Source organism: Merops nubicus, unplaced genomic scaffold, assembly GCF_000691845.1.
Source record: "Merops nubicus isolate BGI_N331 unplaced genomic scaffold, ASM69184v1 scaffold34248, whole genome shotgun sequence".
Lineage (NCBI taxonomy): Eukaryota > Metazoa > Chordata > Aves > Coraciiformes > Meropidae > Merops > Merops nubicus.
The window spans coordinates 10,869-34,531 of NW_008624301.1; the positions used below are offsets into that span (position 1 = coordinate 10,869).

General features: G+C 37.5%; 1 protein-coding gene across 1 annotated transcript in view; it reads left to right on the forward strand.

Annotated features, from left to right (window-relative positions):
- The window catches only part of FAM83B (family with sequence similarity 83, member B), a 41,309-nt gene that overhangs the window by 6,466 nt on the left and 11,180 nt on the right, over positions 1 to 23,663 (forward strand). The window lies entirely within an intron of this gene.

A 23,663-nucleotide genomic window follows, 5' to 3' on the forward strand; every position in this document is an offset into this window, starting at 1 on the left:
CCTATCCTTTTCTTGATTTTGAAAAAAACCTGAATGATGATATGCTAATTTTGTTCTTCTGAATTCCTATCTTCTAGAGATCTGAGTTTTTTCTAATATTTTTCAGCTAGGGAACAATCTTGCCTGAAGAAATATAGGCTTAATCACTTCACATTCATATTACGATAGGCCTTTTTTTTTTTTTTTTATATCTTGCTGTTTTAGCAGAGTTTTTGATCTCTAATAGCTTTCCAACATAGCCAGTCATGCTCTGAGGGATGGGAGACACGTCTGTGTGATTTTAAACTGAAAATTTCTTTGTTATGTACCAGAATTTGGAACTAAAATATTATGCTATCTGTGATAGAATTTTGAAAGAACATAGCTTGGTATATTGATAGTTGCAATACTGCAGCAGTATTTGTGTAATACAGTATGGCAGAAATTACATGGAAAGTGGAGAACTGCTGACATGAAGCAAAATAAAAAGCACAAGGAGAGCTACCTGTTCAGAATTTCCAATTCTCTTGTTGGGAAGGAGTGATATTGAATACTATAGAGTTACATGTATGAAGTTTCCTCATATATCAGATCCGAGTACAAGTACCTTCTTCACTTGGAATTCTTTCAGAACAATTTGCTGAATGCTATGTTATTTTCCCCAAGGAGTACTGCAAGTCTTCTAGCACAGGTGACAGAGGAGTCAAAGTACACTTTAGTATTTACCTTTCTAAAAGAAGTGTGGGCCTTGCTATTGATACCAGTGCAATTCACACCTTTGCTTTTAGCCTGTTGGTAAAGCATATCTATAACCATTTTGTAAGAAAGGAATGCTATTCTGTACAATAAAAGTTAAAGTCCACATTTTCAAAAATGCTGTCAGCATTCCTGAGACCTCAGAGGACTTTTGCATTTTAAAATCTTGCCATAATTTACCTTTGGGAGGGAAGAAGCAATGGCCATCACAACAGTAACGGGGTGTAATTGGCGATGAGCATGCTACTTTATTGTAGGACCTGCAGACATCCATAAAATGACTCACCTCAATAGAGCTCTTCAAACCAAATAACTGCAAAATCTGCCTCTGGCTTGCTTATTCAAAATGCTAATAATTTTTCAGTAATAGTCCATTTATCAGTAAGCCAGCTGAATCTGTAGTAGCATTATTTACATTATAAACATAGAAATGGAAGCAACCAAAGTAGCCATCTTGGCTTGCCTTGCCTTTGCTGGACATCTTTTCCTCTGTCCTGGGTGTTTATTTTCTGAAGCTATAAACATCATTATGTTTAGCTTCATGTCTGTATATGATGTAGTTTACTGGCATCTTAGCCCTCCTGTTTGGTGCCAGCCAATACAGACATATGACTACTGCAATATAAACAGTAGAGTCAGAATTTATACACTCTCCTTTACACCTAGACATCAAAAATCTTGACCAAAGAGTGTGCAGTTTTAAAGAATAGAGTACTGAGCCACAAAAGCATTAAATTAATATGTATCACAACTCAAAAAGAGATACAGTTATAAACCAAAAGCCTGAGAGTATTGTACATTATCAAACAGTACTCAGAGCAAGCAGGCACCAGATAACAAGTTTTATTTTCTTTACTGTGTTGTTTTGGTTGGCTAAAAAAATCAGTTGTGCATTGATTGTTATAGTTGTGAAAACTGATTCCTGAGGAACATCAGTTCTTCTCCAAAAATGTTTGCCTTCGTATATCACTGCTTACTTAGTATATAACTGCTTACTTTTCAAAAATATTTGTAAAAGCATAAAGTCCTTTCTTATCTTCAGATAAAGAGGGTGTATCTTCAAGACATATACAGGGTGTTCTCATACCTTAGCTAAGAGCAGATTATCTTAGCCAGTTCTGTCTCTTGGTCTGGAGTGTGTGCAGTGACTGCCCAGAAGAATTAAGACGTGAGGGAACAAGAAGAAGATTCATCAAAACAGGGTCTATGTTGACCCCTGCTCTCCCCAGCAGGGCGTGTGGGCATGAAGCTGTCTTCAGAAAACTGTGCTGTGTCTTTTTCCTGACTGCTGCACCAGATCTCCTCAGGCATTTTCACTTCTGCCAGTGATCCTGCTGTAAGAGATGAAGCTGGGTGATAGGATAATGTGAGAAGTTCTGCACCATATCTCTTAGAGATGAAAAGAAAACTTTGATATTTGCTTCATCCACTAGTCATCAGGCTTGAACAGGAGCACAGGATTGTGTGTTCAGGTAGCCAAATGGGTGTGCCTGCAGATCAAAATGCAGATAGGACATCTCAGCCTTATTTTCATGCTGTTTCCTGGAGCTGCAAGGCACTCTTTGCCAAGCAGGCTACACTTCAGCTCAATAAAGTCCCTTTATGGTTTAAGCACTAGACATCACCTAATTCAGGTGAATCTGAGTGGCATCAGCCCACAGAAAGTATTGTAGTTAATGTTTTCCTACTAGGCTTTTGATGCTCAATAAGCCAGAAATAATAATAAAGATGACATGAAATAACCAGCACAGAAGAAGAGCGAGTGTTTGTTGATTCTCTGTGGGTCCTTTCTTAAGAAATGCCAACTGGGGGACAGACCTTTTTAAGCTGTGCAGAATTCACTGATAGTGAGCTGTACCTCCTGATCAGAGGCATCAGAGGCAGCAAACAGAAGTGACAGTATCAGCCAGCAAATATGATTTCTCTCAAATGCCAGGGCGATACCACCTGTCAAGGCAACCAGGTCTCCATCCAGTGTGACAGGGCACATTAAGATCAGAAGCTATCTGCTGTTCTGATAATTTCTTGGCACTGCTTAATGGTGCACAGGCAGGCAGTAATTGCCTGAAAAGTCACTTTCAGGGGTATGGGTTTTGTTTAAATAATAGGCAGGTATATGTGGCTGTACAATATCTGTTTGATAGAGATCTGTAACCTGTCTTTACTGAGGATGGGCCTGAGAATGTCAGCCAGCAACGGATCCAACTCTTACAGTAGTATGTACTGTTCTGAGTCCCCAGAAAGCTGCTTTAAAATGTAACAAAAATGATACGGTTTTGCTCAGAGGATATACTTTTGAGATGAGAAAACTAAATGTAGAGATGGAACTGGGAACTATGACTGATTCTTCTATGTGTTTATTTATATGCATCACCTTATTTCATGTTTTAGCACTATATGACCTTGAGTAATATCCTTTTATTTTACGATAGACTTTATGATGCATTATATGATTGTAGTAATATCATCATCTATTTTGTTCATGAGTTCTAGGCTTATTAAATGACAGTAAGACACTTGTGTCAGGAATCTAATTAGTCAGATGATTTAACTTCTTGTACAAAACTTAAATGTAATTCTGGAAGTGCAGACCAGATCTGGTGTGGTGTGATACAGGATTGCATTTAACAGGATCCTGTTAAAAGGATTTCTGTCCCGACTAAAGGCACAGTACTTTGACTTGAGGTTCAGATGGATTAAACAGTACCTTTTCAATGAACTCATGAGAGCCTAGGAAGCTTTGCTGTGTGAGCATGGCAAAGACAGGGCTCCAGGTGCTTTTTGGAGGAATAAAAAAGGAAAAGACATGCATTTCTTCGGAGTTGGAAGGAGGCATGTCAGAGGACCAGAAATCTCTGCTAGTCTTTTCAGTTGCTGTTAGAAACCAGTGCTGAAACTAAACTCCCTTCAGACATCCTGAGGGACCACACAGGGACTCTGGAGTCTGCACTCAGGGTGAAGATGCTGGCAGCTTTGTCTTACAGCATCATGTGGAAAGGGACATATTAAGACAAACATAGGGGGACCAACATTCGATTCAGATGGGCTCTGCACCATGCTGTTGTGTCAGTCAGAAGTAACTCCATGAGAATTGGTATCAAATGGATGAAAATAAGGCACAAAAGTTGTGTTTAATATGCAGGTATTTCTGCTCTCACCCCCTGAAGTAACCATACTTACAGTAGGATGGGAAACCTATACATTTTTGGCTGTAGTTCCTCTTTCCTTCCCCTCCCTCTTCCCTCCCTGCTCCAGCTCTTCCCCTTGGACAGCCCTCTCTCCTCTGCCTTCTCACCCTTCATGCACCTCAGCCAGAGGTGAGCAATTATTGCCTGTTCTAGGTACTTCTGGCATCTTTCCTGAATACAGTTCCAGGAGTGATACCTGGGAATGTGATCTCTCTCTTAGGTCAGTGAAGGAATGTGAGTGCCTTGAGGATGCCAGTCAGCAGACCTGAAGCAAGTGCTTGCAGTAGTGGGGGCTGAGTCTTTTCCCCATCCTCTGTTTCTCCCAGTAAGAAGTGGTAAAACACCATTACGATGTTAGAAATACAGCAACCCTTTTGAATTGCTAGTCAAATCACTCAGTTTTATTAGCAGGTTTCTGATATTTATTAACAATTGTAGGACTAACAGGTTAAATATTAGGGGAAATATATTTTCTGCATAGGACTGTCTTACTTGCTTTCTGTTTTATTTCACAGTAAATTGACATTTTTGGCAGCAAGGATGAAGTTTTACGAATAGAATATTTGTGTATCAGAAATTACAATAGGCTATTTAATTACATAAATGACTTGTATACACAATAGATTTTCATCTCATTTTGTCAAACAATACATCTAACAAAACTTGAAAATAATTTTTTTAGGTAATTAGTAAAGGGCAAAGAGAAAAAATATAATACCTGCTCAAAAAAGACACTTTTTTCTTCTTCAAACAAAATTAGATCTCTAATCCTGAGAGCATTTAAATGCCTTAATTGGTGTACACAAGAGGTTCCGTTAACATGCATATGTGTTTGCAGGATGGATGCCTAGGGATATGACCATGCATCATTAAGAGTCTGATTTAAAATATTGAATTAATCTCTTTCTCTTAAATCATGCCGCAGTACACTTGTAGTACAAAATGAGCATGTATCTTCACTTGGTGACATCCACTGTGAGCAAGTAAAAGGAGAACGTGTCCAAGAAGACTGCCCTAATTTTAATTCTAAAGTAAAACTGTGTTGAGTAACTGAATATCTGAAACCCAAGCAAGGCATGGAAACTGATGGAAAGTTGTCCCTTCCCCAGAGTATTCCACCATTCAGTTTTCTTTTACTAATCCCAGCATGCACACAGAAGCCCAGGTCCCACAGAATTCTAGCCCAAAGAAATGGATGCACACACAAATGTTTTAGAGAATAGGCTGGTCCCTTAAAAAGCATCTCGAGAGCAAGGCTAATTGATGCATGCGGAGCAAGAATAGTTTTTGCCAATGTAGAATGTCTGTCAAAAGACTTTTTTTCTCTAACTTCATGTGAGTGGCCTCAACCAAAAGGATGGAGTCCTCTGCTAGCAATCCTTAAGAGTTTGTACTGGAGATAGAGGCTTCATCATATTCTGCCACATTACACGTGCTTACTGAGCTCATATGCAGTGCAAGGAAAAATTCTGAGAGAACTTTCTCAATTTGTACTCTAAGGCTTTTGAAATTATTGCATAATATACATTAAAAACACACATGCATTTTTTTTGTGCATGCTGGCATGCAAGCAAACAAAAAGAAAGGAAAACCAGTAAGAAGTGAACATCTGGAATTCAGTTATTATGGTAGAACTGTCCAAAATAGTTTATGGATTTTTGTTTCTAAATGCTGCATTTTATGCAATTTTTGCATTTTTTTTTCTCATTTTATATGCAACTTAAAATAAACAAAACAAAACAAAACAAAACAAACAAACCAAACCAAACAATCCACCTTGAGAAATTGTTTCATGGACAATTATGACACTATTCTGATGCAAAATTGTGTGTTCACAGATAGACATACTTATTTTCTTTTTTTTAATGGTGTTTCAAAACAACCTAGGGGTCAGAATTTCATACTCTGCTAGATTCTGTGGAGAGATGTTGCTTACACTGTCTGAGGAGGTGACTTGCTACATTTAATTATACAAAGTAGTCCCTCCTGAGATACAAAGCAAAAGAAGAAATTATTTCAGTTTAGTGTGTTACTCTCTAGTTCATAACCCAGTTGTCTATTTTTAATGTAGTAGACTACACATAACAAAAAATACAGATATTTAGAAAAGAGGAAAGCTCTAACTTCTCAGGTATATAACAGTAATACTGAAGTGCAGGCATTGAAGCTACCAAGCTGAATAGTGTATCTGAAATCAGTATTAGAAGATGATCTTTAACAAACTTCTTTCCACAGAATGGAATTAGTTTTAAAAGAACAGTAAAAGCAAGGTATTTAAAGATTCTGTGGGATTTCCAGCAAAGTACATTGACTGAAACATTCTACGTGCACATTATCTGATGTGGAAATACACGTGCTGCATGAGAAAATTTGTGACATCTGAATTCCAAATACAGAAATCTTTTTGGCTTGTTTTAAAGAAGTAATGATGACATCATTGGCTGCTTTTCAATTCACCTTGATATGCATGTAGAGTTTCTAATTTTAAAAAACTTACTCAAAGCTGTTTTTTTTTCATACAGTTCATATGGGGATCCATACTACGATGCCTACCAAATGAAGTGGACATAGATTTAAGCGTAGTTTTTCCTTCTTCAGCAGGTTCAAATTGGGGCAGACTTTGATCATTCTTTCCTGAACATGTGTCACAAAATTTAGGAAGAACATCCCTGATATGGTACAGAAGTACAAAAACCGTCTTGTTGATCATTATTGGAGACATTGTTGTCCTAACAGTGGAGTTGTTACTGATAATTATGCTAAATATTCTCCTTTTTGGAAACTCTGCAAAAAATGGCTTCGACCAGTCTTCAAGTTATTTCTCTATTGAGGAGAATTTTGGAAATATGTGAAGCATTGTAACACATGAATTAAAAATAATCCAGTACTTTTTTTTCCTGCATTAGTGTCTTCTGCTGACTCTAAATCCTATAATGCCAAGATACAGTAATAATGCACTGAATTATGTTTTCTCATCACAGTATATCTATTTTTCAACAGCTGTGAGTAAACTCCATAGCAATGATGATGTAAGTAACAAGCGTTGATCTGGTCTGGTTTTGTTTTTAAACTGTTTACCTGTGGCTCTGGTTGGGCTTTTAGCCTGACACAATAAAACATTAAGTGTCCTGCTTGGTCAATCTTATTACTATAAACTATATAAATCCAAGAAGGGAAATCTCTTTACATATGAAAAAAGGGAAAAAAAAGTGACATTAAATAATTTTCAAATGGTCTTTATAAACAGGCTTCATAATATTTATATAAATAAATATACGCACATAGAGAATCTGGAATTTCATTGACAACTTGCTGTCAGCAGCTGCCACAGTAAATATTGCACCCCACAGGGAGAATCCTAGAACATATATGAATGTGATATAGCCAAAAAATCTTTCATGACAATTATTAACATGTTTAACTGAACAAATGCAATATGAAAATTGAGAATGGCATTCCAATTAGGATGTTTTAATTCATTTCAAAGTCATGATTGGATCTTGAAGGTCAGCAGGTTGTCCAGGAGGAATTTTCACATTAATTAATTATACCCTCTTGTTTCTTCCTTCAACAAATTTGCTCAAGACCACAAAACCAGGAAAATCTCAAATTAAATGTGTCATTTGTTTTCAAGTTGCCAAATATTCCTCAGTGTTTCAGAGAATCATTCATCTGCAGTTTTTGCTTGCTTGGTTGCTTTCAGGCATGCTTTTGGGTGCTCTGTGCCTGGGATTTTGAAGGGAATGAATCTTCTGCACTGAATCCAGGGAGACTTTCTATGCTCCAACTTCATTCCCTGCACTTTGAGCTCATTTGTAGAGACACCACCTCCCCCCAGCAAGTCTAGTAGTGATTCTGGTATTTTAATGGATACGATAGCTTGTATTAATTAGTCTGTGTCTTGGTTCTACGCCGCTGCTTGTACTGTTCCCGTATCCTCTTCCTGGGCCCTGTTATTGCTTTCCTTTTCAAATATGATTTCCTAACTGATTTTATTCAAAGTTGGTTTAAGAAAGAGCTGGCCTAACATGAACCTTTAAAAACTTGTTTGTTACCAGTATTTGAGGCCCTGCCTATTCATCTTTGCAGCCATTTCCAGACAGCAAAATCAGCAGAGGTTGATAAAACTGAGAAATTCATGGATTTTGATGCCAGAAGGGAATATTATGGTAATAAAATCTTGCTCCCTGCACAACACAAGCCTGACAGTATTCCATCTTCAAAGAGCTGATGCTAAGAATAAATCTGACCTTAAAACACTTGGTTTCTAGTCTTACTGTTAGCATTTGTTGTTAAACTGTTTCATAATTGCTTAGGAGATCAGATTTTTTAGTTTTATTTATTTTTGTACAATCACTTTTCTCTAAATGATGGAATTTTCCTGAAGAAACCCATTTTGCAAGCCCTGACCAAGCCTGCCTGAGCTTTCTGCTTGTGTATCTCATCATTCACCATGACAGTCAGGCAAAAGAGAAGGTGCAGAGAATTTTAAATGAAGGACTGGAGGGTGAGGTGAAGCCTGGCTGGTGCTTAGCTGGAGGGATGGCTTTCAGGGGGACTTTGGGATGCTCAGCCTCTCTGTAAATACAGGCCATTAGCCTCTGAGGACCTATTCACATGGCACGTAAAGTGCAGTGAGGGCGTTCTCTCCTTCCCAGAGCGTCACGTTAGAGTGACTAGACTGTTTCCAGTTGCAAAACTAATTAGCAATGGGCTGACTCAGATGTCCCTGCACAGGACAGCCTTGTGACACGCACACACACCCCCTATATATTTTCAGTATCCCAGATGCAATAATGTTATTCCCACATTTATGAAATGGTCTGTGCTTTACATATGAAAAGCCTTCAGTATGCACTTAAGTGTTATTGTAAGCAATTTAAAAGGAATTCACAAAGCTGCATGTGTTTTTCTGGTAATTTTTCTGAGTCTTTTATGACAGAGAAGTAGTAGACTTCAGTGAGTTTTAATTTTTTTTTTTGTTATCGTTTGAAAGGCTATAAATAACAGTAATGTATTAAAAATATATTTATATGCTAATATCTTCTAGAAGTAGCTAAAATGCTTTTTTTGAATATTTCATATGCTTTCCTAGTTCCATACATTTGTATCAATTCAAAGACCTTTACATGCTTTTAAAAAAAAATAAAATTAAATGTTATTCTTTGTATCCTCCTATTTTTTATGAATATGAAAGTCTTATGATTAAAAACATTAGTCTGGGGCTTGAAAGATTTGTATACAAGTTCCTTGTAAAACACAGGTGTTTATCTATTAAAATGTGAATATTAACTCCGAGTGATTTATGAGGACATATGGATAGTTTAGTACTAGGGGTAGTGAACACAGTTTCAAGAGCTTAAGCTAGAATCAACCTCCTCAGGTGCTTCTTTTTAATTTTTTTTTTTTAACTTTATGTTTTGCATCGACTTTTTGCGTATTTGTTCTTGTTCTTGAGATTTTTTGTTTGCTTTAGAGAATTCAAGCAGAAATATTTCAGTCATATCCAAATATGAAGCACAGAGTTGTTTGCATCTCCATTGTCTGCCCATGTTCTGCTGTTACTTTTTCCTTACAGTATTCATCTATGCAGCTGTGAGAAACAGGAAAATACCATTTTTTGTTGTTCACTTGGAGTAGTGTTTCAGATTTAGGTTGCATTTCAGCAAATGCTCAGTAACCCACACAAATGTCATGAAAGTGTTATGTCTTGCATACCTGACTTATTTCATTGCAAAAATTGTTCCTAAGTCAGTTAAGATGATTGTTTTTTGGGTTTTTTTGTTTTTTTTTTTTTTTATGATTGATAAGAAGTTGAAGTATCTTTTAATTACCAACTGCTGGTCGTAGTTGATCAAAAATTATAAACTCTCTGAAAATACCTTCCTGGCAGCTGCACCTCATCTCTCTAGTGAGTGCAGACTGCACCAGTATCTGCGAGCAGGTTCAGAATTACGAGGAGAGACTGAAGAACAGCGAAAGATACATGAATTTTTAAGTGAGCAAGTAAAAAGGATAAAAGCTGTCTTGTTATTGCACCTGAAATGAGTGCTGTTTTTTCCACACTTTGATCAATACAATGCTGGATTGAAATTATCTAAAGGAAAGAAGCAAATACTAGAATGTTTATTTTTCAGTCAGTGTGTGTGCATGTGCCTGCAGTCCTCTACATGAGCATAGCACACCCTGTGCTACAGAAAGAATTGGCTTCTAGGTATGCACTCATGAGCAGGATGGACAGCAGGCTCGTATGGAGAGCCATACTGGCATGAATTTGGAGTGGACATGTTGCTCAAGGGGAGATCCTTCCTGAGATCAGAGAGGTACTTCATAAGAACAAACATGTATTTGAAAGGCATTGGTTTGCATCAAAAAGCAGTTATTTTCCAAAGTGTTCTTGGAGTAAAATGTTCACCTCTCCTCCACAGACCTATTGCAGGTTCTCATCTCCATCCTTATTCCAAGCAACTCATGCCATCTAGTATATTAAGCTATTACCATGCTAATAGCACACTTTCTCAAGAAGTGAGAATCTCAAGGCACATTTCTCAAGAGCTAGTTTTCCAACATAATGTGGCTTAATGGAAGTCCAGGGGTCATTTGGTCAGTGTTGTTTCTACCTTTGCTCAGTTCAATTAGACAGGTTCTGGTTTTGATGGCAAAACAAGAGAATTTTCCTCTCTACCCCTCAAGTTTGCTAGCATATATATCCCTGAGATACATATCTATTCGGCATGGGAATGTTTTGCAGTTGCAAGGGCCTCACTGGCGCAAACAGGCAGCAATTCTCTCCAAGCAAGCTACTAAGGAGCTGCAGTAGGTGCCCCTGAGACTGATTTCCTTCTGCCTCCACTCTTAAATTCAGGTGCCTGCTGTGATGTTTTGTAAGAAACTCCCTTGCCTTAGGGGGAGTTTTGCCTTTCTTGCAGGTGTTCAACCGTGCTTCATGATTAGATCTCTGTTTATCATTTTCCAAATTCAAGTGGGGGGTAGAATGTGTGTGATCTGGCATGCAATTCACATCAGGAGGAATATTTTGTAGAAAGGGCAATCATAGAATCATTTCTTTTGGAAAAGACCTTTAAGATCATCAAGTCCAACAGTTAACCTAACACTACCAAGTGTTCATGTCCCTGAGCACCTCATCTAAGTCCCTCCAGAGGTGGTGACTCCACCACCTCCCTGGGCAGCCTGTTCCAATGCTTGATAACCCTTTTGGTGAAAATGTTTCTCCTACTACTTAGTCTAAACCTCCTCTGGTGAAACTTGAAGCCATTTCTTCTTGTCCTATCACCTGTTACTTGGGAAAAGAGATCGACCCTTTCAGGTGGTTGTAGAGAGTGATAAAGTCTCCCCTAAACCTTCAGGCTAAACAACTGCCATTCCCTCAGCCACTCCTCATAAGAAATGTTCTCTAGGCCCTTCAACAACTTCATTGCCCTCCTTTGGACACACTCCAGAACCTCAGTATCTTTTTTATATTGGGGTGCCCAAAACCCAGTACAGGACTCAAGGTGCAGCCTCACCAGTGCTGAGTATAGGGGCATAATCACTTCCCTACTCCTGCTGGCCACACTATTTCTGATACAAGCCATCTCCCATGTATGAAGTTGTACAATGGAAGACTTGTGATAACATTTCTCTCCTACCCATTAACAAAACCCTATTAACTTGCCATATTGGTCACTAGCTCAGTGGAGTTTAAAGGGTTCAGTTACTTGCACACTGATAACTAATTTATTTGAATAACTGTTCATTTTATTCATTCATGAATGAGTGCTTCACGTGATTCTTCTGAGAATGAGAAAAATGAGAGGAGCAGACCACCAATGCAGGGTGATAGTGCCTGCCTGTGGATGAGGCAATGGAGTCTGGGTTGTAGAACTTCATCCTGCCACCCAGCCACACCTCCCCAGATACATCCTGGAAGTAGCAAAGGACTCTGACTTAGGAGAGTATTATTAATACAATGAATAAACTTTCAAACATTAAAAATAAATATATACATTTAAATGGAAAGACAAGTAGATACTAAAGATGGAACGTTATGATTATTTATCTAACTTTGTTGCAAAGACCGAATAATCTTTCCTGTGATTTTGCATAATTGCATTATCTTATTGCAAATGATGATTTAATACTTCTGTGGCCTTGTTGAGGAGCTGTATGCAGATCAGTGAAAGTTGATGCTAACTGCATGTGCAAAAAAAATAAAGTGAGTGTCACCAAGATCATTCTTAAGCTGCATGGATTGTTACCTAACAGAGACGGCAATCAAAATTCAGCTCACACAGAGACTAAAAGCTCAGTTTAGAGTAATTCTGGCAGAAGGAAATAAGGAAGAAATGTTTCTTTTAGTTTTTTAAACTTCTATTTTTTTCCTTTCTCATTCACTGGCTTGCTACTTCCTCAAATGCCTCACTATCTGTGAAAGATTCATCTTTGAACACGAACTGCCAAGTTTCTGTTAATGCTTTTAGAGGGTTTCCAAACTGAATTTTTTTTTTAGTACTATATTCTAAAGCATAGTATTGCTACTGAAATTATAACTCTGTCAACAACAAGTAGTTTTACTTGTAATTCCTCTCTCAATTTATTTTTTTTAAGTGCTTCACTCAATCCAGGAATTAAATGTTGTTTAATACCATGTTTAGTTCCAATTCACCATCTACTCTACTGGGGTCTACGAAAATTGTAGCATTACTTATCTGCCTCATTTCAGTGTGCTTCACAGGAGGTTTGAGCAGGATTTTTTAATTGCTTCCCTACTATTTCAAACATCTTGCTCCATAGGGTAATGTGCCTAAAAATTTTAATTTGTTTTCTTCCTGAAAAGCTGCACATGATCACTTATGAACTAAATTATTTTTTGCTTATCTTTAGGACATTCTGCTGATGCTTTCAGACTAACCTATAATTACTTTTTCCTTTTTCATCTAATCTGTAATAAATAATCTGGCATGCTAGGGTAGTGGATTTCACCTGAAGATCTTAACATGATTTGTAGGCAATAATTAATTAATTAATTGATTTCACAACCTGTCTTTAAAATAGGTGAAATTGAAATGCAGCCTGCCAGCACACAGTCATTAGCAGCGTGTTTCACCATTAGCTGTAGCTGCTTTATAAGCAGGTGGTGTAATCCTCTTCTCCTGAGTATCAGGGAAGGTTCCTGCTCAAGTGGCAGCATGTTTAAAAAAATAAATAGTTAAAATCATCTGATTGTGTTGTTTACCTGGCGTTCAGATGTAATTATGTTGCATATGGACATATGCAGGCATTCATTACGTCTGTAATATATATTGCAGAATTGTGATCTGACATCACTGCTCTTGCTTTTTATAGCAACGTAAGTTGCTATAGGTATTAGTCCAGGTGTGGTATTTTTACTTATAAATGCGTGTCAATATGTCATAGAACTGAACTGGAAAAAAATTAAAGAGAGATTTATAAGGTGAGCAGAGAACTTGTCAGTTAAATCCTGAAGAAATTTATTATTCATCTGCTTCTATTTATACAGGAGGATTGTTGGCTTGACTTTATACTGACCCATCACTGACCTGTGACCAGTAATTTTAAACATCCTGGATTCTTTATTTTTCTGGTTTCCCCTAACCTTATTGCTGCCTGAATTAAGCTGCTTAAGCAGAATTAGGTACATCTATGGGGTTTGAAATAGCATCTGTAGCAGGAAGCAAAAGCTTTGTTGTGAGTATTGTAATGCTATGCTCATAAAATGTGCAGTAAAAAGGGATGTATTTTAAAGTTTGTAGAAAATGCGTAGGAACACATTTTAAGCCCATATTCGGTATCCAAAACCAGATTTTTTTTTCTTCCAGTCTCAAATTTAACTAAGTTTGAAGTTCCTGAAAGAGGGAGGGAGGGACAGGAAGGGAGTGAGGAAGGTAACAAGAAGGTCATAATAACCAGTAAATTATAGGGGGTTTGCGTGCACTTTTGTGACAGCAGTATAAAAATCTTTAATATCATTGAGTCGTACAAGCTGCTAGAAGTACTTACATGCAATCAAAATGTTTTTACAGGACAACTGGTTTAAACATCTGGCCATTAACTGGTCCTGAAGTGTGTATACCTCTTGTGTCACTGACTTAATCACATGTATGAAGCTGAACACAAAAGCTGTAATCTTGAGAAAAGATTACAATGCTTTTTCCCACTTACCCTTCCCTAAGTCTATGATTAGCCTTTATTTCTGTATTCATTGACTCTTGTGTTAGTTTTCTTTACAGAAGTCAGGCTAAACTTGGTCATCAAGCCGTGTTTTGAATATTGGGCATAAGCGTTATTTATTTTTTTATTCCTCTTTTTCATCTACATTTATTTCTGAGACACTTTCACTAGCAGTGTTCTTTAGGATTATGAAATCTGCCCTTTGGAAGAAGAAGTTTTGAGTGTCTGTTGATCTAACTTTCAACAACTAATGATATAATTAGGGCATATTTCTCACTATTAAGTATAATCAGGTCTGTAGGCTTCCACTAATTTGAAATCTGGCAACTGAATTTTTTAATTGGTCACTTCCATCCAAAATATATTTGTTTTCTCTTGGATGCAATGTCTTTTATGTTACAAAACAATAATCTGGTAAAGAAGCCCTGTTACTTTCTGCAAGGTCATGCTGGTATAAGTCTTGTGGACTTACCAGTACATGTCTTACAAGTCCTCCAGAACTTCATGTTTTTATTTTTCTGCTTACTGAAAATGTTTGGTAGCTCATCCTTGTGTCCTGTAGTTAACGTACTGCATATAGGCATTCAAAGTCAATTTTTCTGAATCACAAGCAACTCTAAAACACATCAGGTTTGTGTGCTGACTTGGATTCACCAAAATCTTCCTGTGCTTAGAAACAGGAAATGTGTTCTCTGCTTTTGAAATGCTTATTTTCATCTACCTCCATTAATTTCCAGGATCTACTATGGAAACACTGTTTCCACCTCTGTCTTAAGTCCTTGTCTTTGTTTATGGATTCTTTTCTTGTGTGCTCAACATACCTGTAGTATATTTTCCTTCCTGTAAGTAATGACACAGGTTTTCAGGCACCGTTATACAGTTGAACAATATAGTGACATTTTATTGGAACTTTCTTGTCTAAAATATGTGTATATACTAGCAGCAGCACTGAACCCTGTTCAGGATATTTTAAATATGTTTTTGGTTTTTTTTATTTATACAATATGAATTTTAGATTTCAGTTCTTTCCATTTAATTTAGTTTCAGAAACATATTTACTATTAAAATCTCAAAGATGACAGTGCGCAGCTCTTGCATAAGCAAACTTGAAAGCAAAATTATTCTTCCTGTTCTAGAAAAGTGAGGCTGAATCACCTCTTCTTCCTCTAAATCTGCCTTTGACTGAGAATCTTTCATTGTTTCCAAGTGTCTAATTAACAAATGCCAACAGAGTTTCCTACTTTAAAGAAACAGTGCTTGTTTTTATAGTTTAAAGTCTACAGCCTGTAAGTGTTCATTCACATGGTGGTTTTCTATACATTCTCTAATGTTTTAATATATGTAAATTCTGAGGAAGTGGGGTTCAGTGTTGACAATGTGTTTATACAGGATTCTTGAGGACACTGAGGGGAGCAGTGGGAAGGCAAACCAGTTCAGAACTTCATTCCATTCCTGGTCTGAGAAATCCCACCAAAATGTACTGTTACATGATGGAAAAAAACCAAAATATTTTCAAGAATTGTTATCCACGTTGGCTGAAATCTCAGACATTTACTTTGAGTCTTTAATAAGCAATAAATTATTTTAAGATTTCTTGAAAGAAACCTCAGAAACAGCCCTCAGAAGTGTTGGCACCCAGTCTGGTTTACCTTGGCATGAAGGTTACTTGTAAGCAGGATCAATCTGAATGGACATTTTAAAAAATGGTTTTGGCCCATTGCATCTCCCTCCCCCCCTGCGTTTGAGGTGGCCTCTTCCCGTGTTCTTATCTGTGTATGGCAATTTATGACAGACATTCATAGTTTCAGGTATTGAAAGAGTTCTTAACTATTTGGTAGTCAACTCATACTTACATTGGCCAGGTAGAAGCTAGCTAGGAGCGTCTACTGCTCTTGTATTTCAATTATTTGGCAGAAGTTTCAAAAATGAGACTGGTCTCTGAGGTTGTTGTATGAGGTTTTCAATCCTGCACAGCAGATCAAAAAGTAGAATTTATTAAGAGTTTTAATTACTATTGTAATTAAATTAATAAAATAAATTTAAATTAATGTAATTAATTACTATTGTTCTAATTGCTATTGGCACTTCTAAACAAAAGTAATTAAGACCTATCACACAATTGTGCATTGTTTGGTTTTGGGCAGTCACTAAGCGATGCACATATGAATAAATGAGTACTTCTACTTAAAAACAAATTTAAAATTAAAAAAATATAACATTATAATGTTAATTCAATGAGCCTGAACATTCCCTAAATATTAAGGGACCCAGTGAGAACCCACATATTAAAGCCCTTAACACTCAAAGTCTTTGAAATACATCATAGAGGAAGCTGGAGGCTAGAGAAGTACCTTTTATTTTTGTCATGAATTTCCATTCTGGTATAACTGAGTCGTAGGCTGTCAGAAATCCTAGCATTTCCCTTCTGTTTGCTTTCCTCAGGAAAAGCTTGGCAGCTTCCCAAAATGACAACTGAATAAGAACATTCTGAAGAGTTAAATCCTAATGTTAAAACCCTGATACCCAACCAGCTGCAGCCCACATGGCTCTGAGTACAGAGCAACAACATCAGTGGCAAGAGAAGAAGGGGCAGAGTAAGCTCCCAAACATATTCCAGCCATCACACCAAGGTTTTCCTGTGCTGCCTTATGTGCCTCTCTGTAGGACCTCTGCCCGCTTCTGTTCACAGTGACAGAACACAGCTTGCTTGTTAGTTACCAAAACCAGTTTAGTTGCTGATGGGAGGACTGCAAGCAGAAAGGAAAGTGTTAAATTGGAACATCGTGAATGGTTGTTGCTTTAATTGTTCTTTGCAGATTCAGGTAAATCTTGCCTATGCCACACCACTTGCTGGGCAGCAGCTGTTTCTTTGCAGATCCTTTCTTCCAAGGGTTAGATTTGTAAATGCTTCTTGGAAAGTGCCCATGAAGAATCCTCAGAATGACCCCTTCCCTCCTCTCACCTCCCTGGCTTGCTGAAACTGGATTCTGCATGTGCGGAAGTAAAGCTGCAGAAGAATTATCACCTCTGCTGCTGGCCACAGCAAGGTGGGGTCTCCTGGAATTCGGTCAGCTCAGGCTGAGATTTTACTAATCCTTCAGCCAGGATAACAACTACCAAACCCATAGATACAGATCACATTTATAGAATTAATATAGCTCACTCCCATAACTTTTGCAAGATACTCACCTGTAAAATTCTCAGTTGCGTGGATTGGAGGAGGTAACACAGGTGGTGTCACTTTAAGATGGTACTCGTATGACTTGCTAGCTCAGCCTGCAATAACTTTCTGAAAGGTAATGCAGAAGGCTACTGTACATTCACTTCGCTGAGAAAAGAATCTTATCTGCACTTCAGAGAACTTTTCTTTTGTGTTGGCTTTAGTTTCATTTGTATAACTACTACCCTATTTTCTGATCTGCTTTTTTAGGGACGTGGTAAGCTGCGCAAAACTTGCCAAGTGGAGCAAAAAGCAGCATTGTCAGGCAGTTATTAGAAGATGGTACATTGTAAGAAATTTATTTTCCCAGAGTGTTTCCAAGTTAAATCACATCCTTTTTCAGAGCTGCTGTTTTCACCATTCTTTGCTACCAGAATCAGAACATTTTTCCCTCATTACTGATAGCTAGAAAGTTCCCCTCCCACACATTTTTCTTAGATATCTTGGACAGAACAGACGGAGCTTCGCCATGTGGACTACACGGTTACGTTGAAGACTGCTTATGTTGAAATTAATTTTTATTCATTAACTTGGTAGTCAGAACAAGAGACATATTCAGTTCTGAGCTGTACTCTACTGTACACAGCAATTCAGCCAGCCTGAAGGTGACCTGAGATAGTCAGGTGCAATTCACAGTGATTTCAATGTTTTGCAATGGAAGGATGTGTTGTGCAAAACATTTCAGGGTTGTGTTTAATTTAGAAAATTATTACAAAAGTAATGAACTGTCATCTTAGAAGCACCCTGGTGTTAGCAATAGTGCCATAAAGTATGGATATCAGATGATTTATCAGGATTCTGCTAACACAAACCGCAGCAAGCATAAACTGGATCTAGACCCTCAACCATAAGCAACAGCATAACATAATGAAAAAAAAACCCACAATATTTTGTGGGATGTATTATATAGCTTACTAGTGGGAAGGCTATCTATTTGTCTCTCTTTCATGGTGTCTGAACCCCACCCTGCCTCCTGTTGTTAACAACAAGGTATGCAGTACAATATCTTCTTTCTGCACTGTTGCAAGCGTCATGACCTGCCTGCTCTCTGAGAAAAGCCAGATTCAGATAGCACTGAGTCTGTGCCACAAGCACTTTCTCTCCAAAACACAGATCTATGAAAATGAATTTGGTTGGAGTAGCAGGGAAAAGGTCAACAAAAGTGGAGTGGTACTTCTTCAGTCTTGGTGTGACAAAGGGTGGTAGCATTCAAAAGCACTGCACAATAGTACAGATTTTTGTCATAGCATGCCCAAAGCCTCACGTAAGTTACAAGAAATCAGTATTCTTGCAGTGTAGGGTAGACCTCTGGCATTATTCCCTACTAGGTTATTGATATAATGGCAGGTGTCTCTTTACCAAAACCTGACTTTAGGAAGCAGTTGCATTAGAGGATTCCTCTTTTTTGCTGTTTTTAGCAAAGGAGTTGTTAAACAACACACTCAGCAAGATATCCCTTAAAGAATTATGATTAGTGCTTGTGAAAGGAGTAAAGATACTGAGGTAATGAAAATGTCAGGAGTTCACAAAATAGACTTACAGAGCCTTAGTAGTAAAGGCCTTTCATTACATCTATGTCTTAGTTTCAGTACACATCTGTTAAAAGGATTGATGTCCTGAAACTGAGCTATGATTCATTGTTTTTTCTTATCAAAATTCTTACCAAAAATGGGAGTCGTAAAGTAGAAAAACTCTTTTGCTTCTCAGTATTCTTTATTTATAGGCTCTGTTTGTTTTCTTTAAGCGTCACAGCAAAGTTTATAATTACTACCAAACATGGCAAAATTTGCTTGGATTTTGACAAAGATGGGAAGTGGAGGTCTGTGAATCATTGAATTTCAGACTTGGTCAGTGGGAATGAACCTCAGGAGGTCTCCTACCCAACCTCTTGCTTAAAGCAGAGCTAGCAATAAGATCTGACCAGGTAGCTCAGGGCTATATCTGGTTGAGTCTTGAAAACTTCTAAGGATGGTGACTAGACAATGTCTCCAGGCAATCTGCTCGACTGCTAGGCTGTCTTTGTGGGATTATGGATTTTTCCCTATATCCAGTCAGAAATGTTCTTGTTTCATTTTAACCATTGTCTCTTCTCCTGCCACCACGGTGAAGAACCTGGTTTTGTCTCCTCAAGACCCTTCTTGTAAGGCGCTGGGGACTCCTCTAAGATTCCCTGAAGCCACCTTTGCTCCAGACCAAACAAACCCAGCTCCTTCACTTATTCTTCACAGGAAAAGTACTCCAGCTCTGAGCATCTTGGTGGCCCTCCCCTGGACATGCTCAGGAGATGTTTAGTGACCAATGTATTTCTAGTGTTGGGATTGGCAACTTCTTTCTATATAAGCTTTTGAAGAGAGTTAGTTTCTGAAGGCAAGAACCATTTAAGCAAGTATAATATATATGAATGGGCCCAAACTAGCAACTCCTAGGAGCAACGACTGGCCCTGCAACATGATAGAACAACAGAACTGAGCTTCAGCCTCCATTTACAGTCTCGTAATATCCAGTGTAATGTCATGTGACCATGCACTTACACTCCTGTTTTTCAAGAATCTGCATGATTTTTCAGGGTATTTCAGCTCTAGCTGTTTATTTGAACCTTCAAAGGATGTGTGTCTCTGTCTGTCATGAATCTTGTCACGAGTATTTCATGTAGGAGTGAGGCATTTCCTCAACTAGGAGATTACTGAAAGCTTTTAAAGAATGAACATTTTATTAAAATGATCTGATAGTTTAGAGACAATGATATTTAAAATGTTACTTTATTCGGTACTGTGCAAAGGAAATAAAATAGAGCTACTTACTGAAAAAAAAAAAGTTTTAAAATATTTACATGAAAATAGTGCTGTTTAATAAAATTATGCTTTTCTGCCTGTACTTAAATGTTTCTAAAATGTTAAAGTGTTAAGCTCTGCTTTTCTATTGCAAACCATAGGCTTAGTGTCAAGCTAGTAGTAAGAATAATAGAATATGGCTCTACTGGTGACTTCTTTTAAATTGATACAACTATTGTCTTTATTAGGAGTAATTTTGTACTTACTGACTTCAGCAAATTTTCTTCTTCTGTAAGGATGTCATTGAAACCAAATTTTAACCTCAAAAAGCATTCACTACTTTAAAAAAAGAATTGGTAGACAAGATGAAAAGATTAGTAGCTTCAATCTAAGATTATTTATATTTAATTTTAGAGGGAGAAGACTAGTATAAAAATTGTTTTCTGCACTATCTTCATTTGTAGTTGATCACTGAAATGTGCTCTTATATCTAATACTGAATCAGGTGGTGGTAGTTCACTCTTGCTGTGCATAATATCAGTGTTACGTGAACTATGCACAGCAAATACCTGCTCCCTCAACTATTATCTCCTGCCTGAAAGTGTAAAATGCTTAATTCTTCTCAACTGAGGGTCATTTTTTATTAGGGTGGTAATCAGGTTCTCAAGGTTTGGAAAGTCCTCTCAGAATGCTGGTGCTTTTGGCAGAAAACTGCTGCACGCATCCAGTGTCTCCTGCGTGGTTGGGTGGCCTTTGTATTTCCTGCAACAGCAAGGATGTTTGCTTTTGAAAAGACCTCTACATTTTGGAAAACAAATATGCTTTGGAAAGAAAATGACAGTTTCTAAGGAAGCCTACTGTACAACACCGGAGTGTTCTGCTGTGGGCGATTTTCTTGATGCAGGATAGTGTTGTTATGCCCAAAAGAAACAGAATTTGTGGAATGGGCAATTTTCTGACCTTTCTGCGATTTGAATTCTAGGTTTTTCTTTCTTGCTGTATTTCAGTGTTATTGTGGCTTCTTATCTGTGTCAGGGTTAAAGGTAGAAAAACATTAGAGAATACCTCTTTTGAAGTAGCTTCTTAGCCTTGGTCTTCTTAGTAAATCAAAACTTGGGACCCTGAACACCTTATTGGCTTTTTCTTCCCTCAAGCTCAATGCTCCCTTCTGCTGTCAAGAAGGCAAATATATGGGGGAAGGTACCCTCCCCCACATAATCTTTCCCCCTTCCCCAAAAAGATTAAAGAAAGCTTAATCCATTTAAAAGCCAGAACATTCTATAACATTTATGGAATCCACTCTTTCTGCATCAAAATCTGTAGTTTGTGATCAAATAACTAGTCTGATTTATAGAAATCAGTACACAGAAATGACCTTATCACTGTAAATTGCTTTTTACTTATGACTGTGTATCATATGCATATATTCAAATTTGGCATTCAGCTTCCTCCAGCAATTGAACCTCATTATGCTTGTGTTGACTAGATCAATCAAGTGTTGCTAAGAGTGAATGGGCAGGCTAATGAGAGCATACAAGAGTCATCTTTGGTTTCCAGGGAATGCAGAAATGGATGTCCAGTTGGTTGTCAGATCATGAGTGTGGATTTGCATACATGTCCTAAATATGGTGATGATTTTTCAGCTAGCACAAGCTTTAGGTTTCAAAAGGTATTCACTATTCCAGCTCTGCAAATGAAACGTACTTTTCCTTATAAGACTACTTTAATGCTTTGCAGAATTAACTCCATAATTAGTAAGCTAAATTATTAAAGAACGATTATACTGGTGAAGACAAAGAGGGTTTCCCTCTTCGTTCCCAAATTACAAAATATCTGCATAGTAGTGCACATGCATCCCTCTTATGCCATCAACTTGCAGGCCTGCTTACTTTGCTTGCTTATGTATTTATTTCTCTCCTTCCCTCTTCATGAAGATAGAGCCACTCTAGTCGTTGCTTTTTAGGTTTTATTTCTCATTCTTGCTTTTTCTTTCCTGCATATTTCTGGTATATCAACCTTTGCAACCACAGACGTTGCAAACAAATTAGCATCTTAGATATCTGCCATAGGAAAATGTTAAAATGATTTTCAAAGGCTGTACTGTTGATTTTGGATGTTTCATGTATCCATGTCAGTGTATGCTAATGAATCCATTCAGGATTTCTCTCTCACATTTAAATAGATCCTTGAGTGTAATGAGCACCTATTTTTAAAAGATCTGAAGAAGCTGAAAGGTTAAAAAGAAATGAGGGAGTTCAGAGAGGGGAATACAGGTAATGAGACAGAACTACTGGAGAACAGACTTTCTTCTTTTAGACATGTTACCTAACGCACTTGATCTGTTTTGGCAGATTTCTGCTCAGACAGGGGTGAAACAAAAGACAGATGAATAAATAAGGTTGCCGAGTTTGGTTAACACTGTGTATCTCAGAAACAAAACCAAGCAGAAGGTGCAGTCTGAAAGTGGTAAAGTCCTTAGAGTTAAGATAAACTTTTGGGGATTTCAGTCTTTCAAATTTAGCTAAAGATATACAATTTGTTTTGTTAGAAATCACATTTAGGTTTTAGTTTCAAAAAATTAGTAGAATAAATGAGGTAATGCATAAGCATATTACTTACGATTTTTGAAATAATTATTTCATGCTATTCAGTTCCTCTCTGACTGATTTGTAAAGAGCCTTTTTATTGCCAGGTGACATGCTATGGTAAGGCTAAGTCCTTTCATTTTTACTACTTCAGGAACTGTCTTTTTACGTTTCCTAATGACATTGTAATTTTACTTTTATTTTTTGTAGGTCAGCTTTCAATATTTCTAGTGTTTTAAATACGTTTGGCTTAAGTGAGTCTTTTAGTTCTAAACAGGTAGGATTCAGAACCATAATTCACATGGCTGACTGGAGATTTATCTTTTACTTGAGTGTATGCAACAGCATTTGCTAAATTTTGTGAGAGCAGTTAATTTTTTCAGCTCTGGAATAAGATGAGTGATTGTAACTTAACAATTACAGCATTAAAGTTGAGGTACAGGTAGTTTAAAGATTAGTGAAAAAGGTAAAGCATGCTCACTATCAAGCCTGCTCTGATACTTGTGAAAGGCTTTATTTAATTTGAATTTGCACCTGAGACATCTAATTGGAGCTTTTCATGAAGACTCTAGTGGATAAGAATATTATCTTTAAAAGTTACACAGATACCTGTTCTCCCTCTGTTATTTCCTCTAATGCTTCGATGCTAGTTCTTCTCAAACTGCTAATCCTATGTGAGTAGTGTATCATCTCCAAAATGCCATTAGCAGAATATTGCTTTTCCCAGTCAGAAAGAGCTACTTTATCTTCATAGGTTGAAGGGCAGCAGTAGCTGGTGCTCAGCACTCTAAATCTTCGTGAACCAAGCTCTCACCAGCTGAGGAAGTTTCACTGAGTGCTGAAATCAGTGTGGGTTCTGAAGTCTTCAGCTCCTCCATCTCTTCAATATCTGCTTATTCATTTCTTCAAGGTCGTGAGCCATTAACTTTATAGAAGATCATAAAAGATGAAGAATCCCCTGCTACAAAAATGT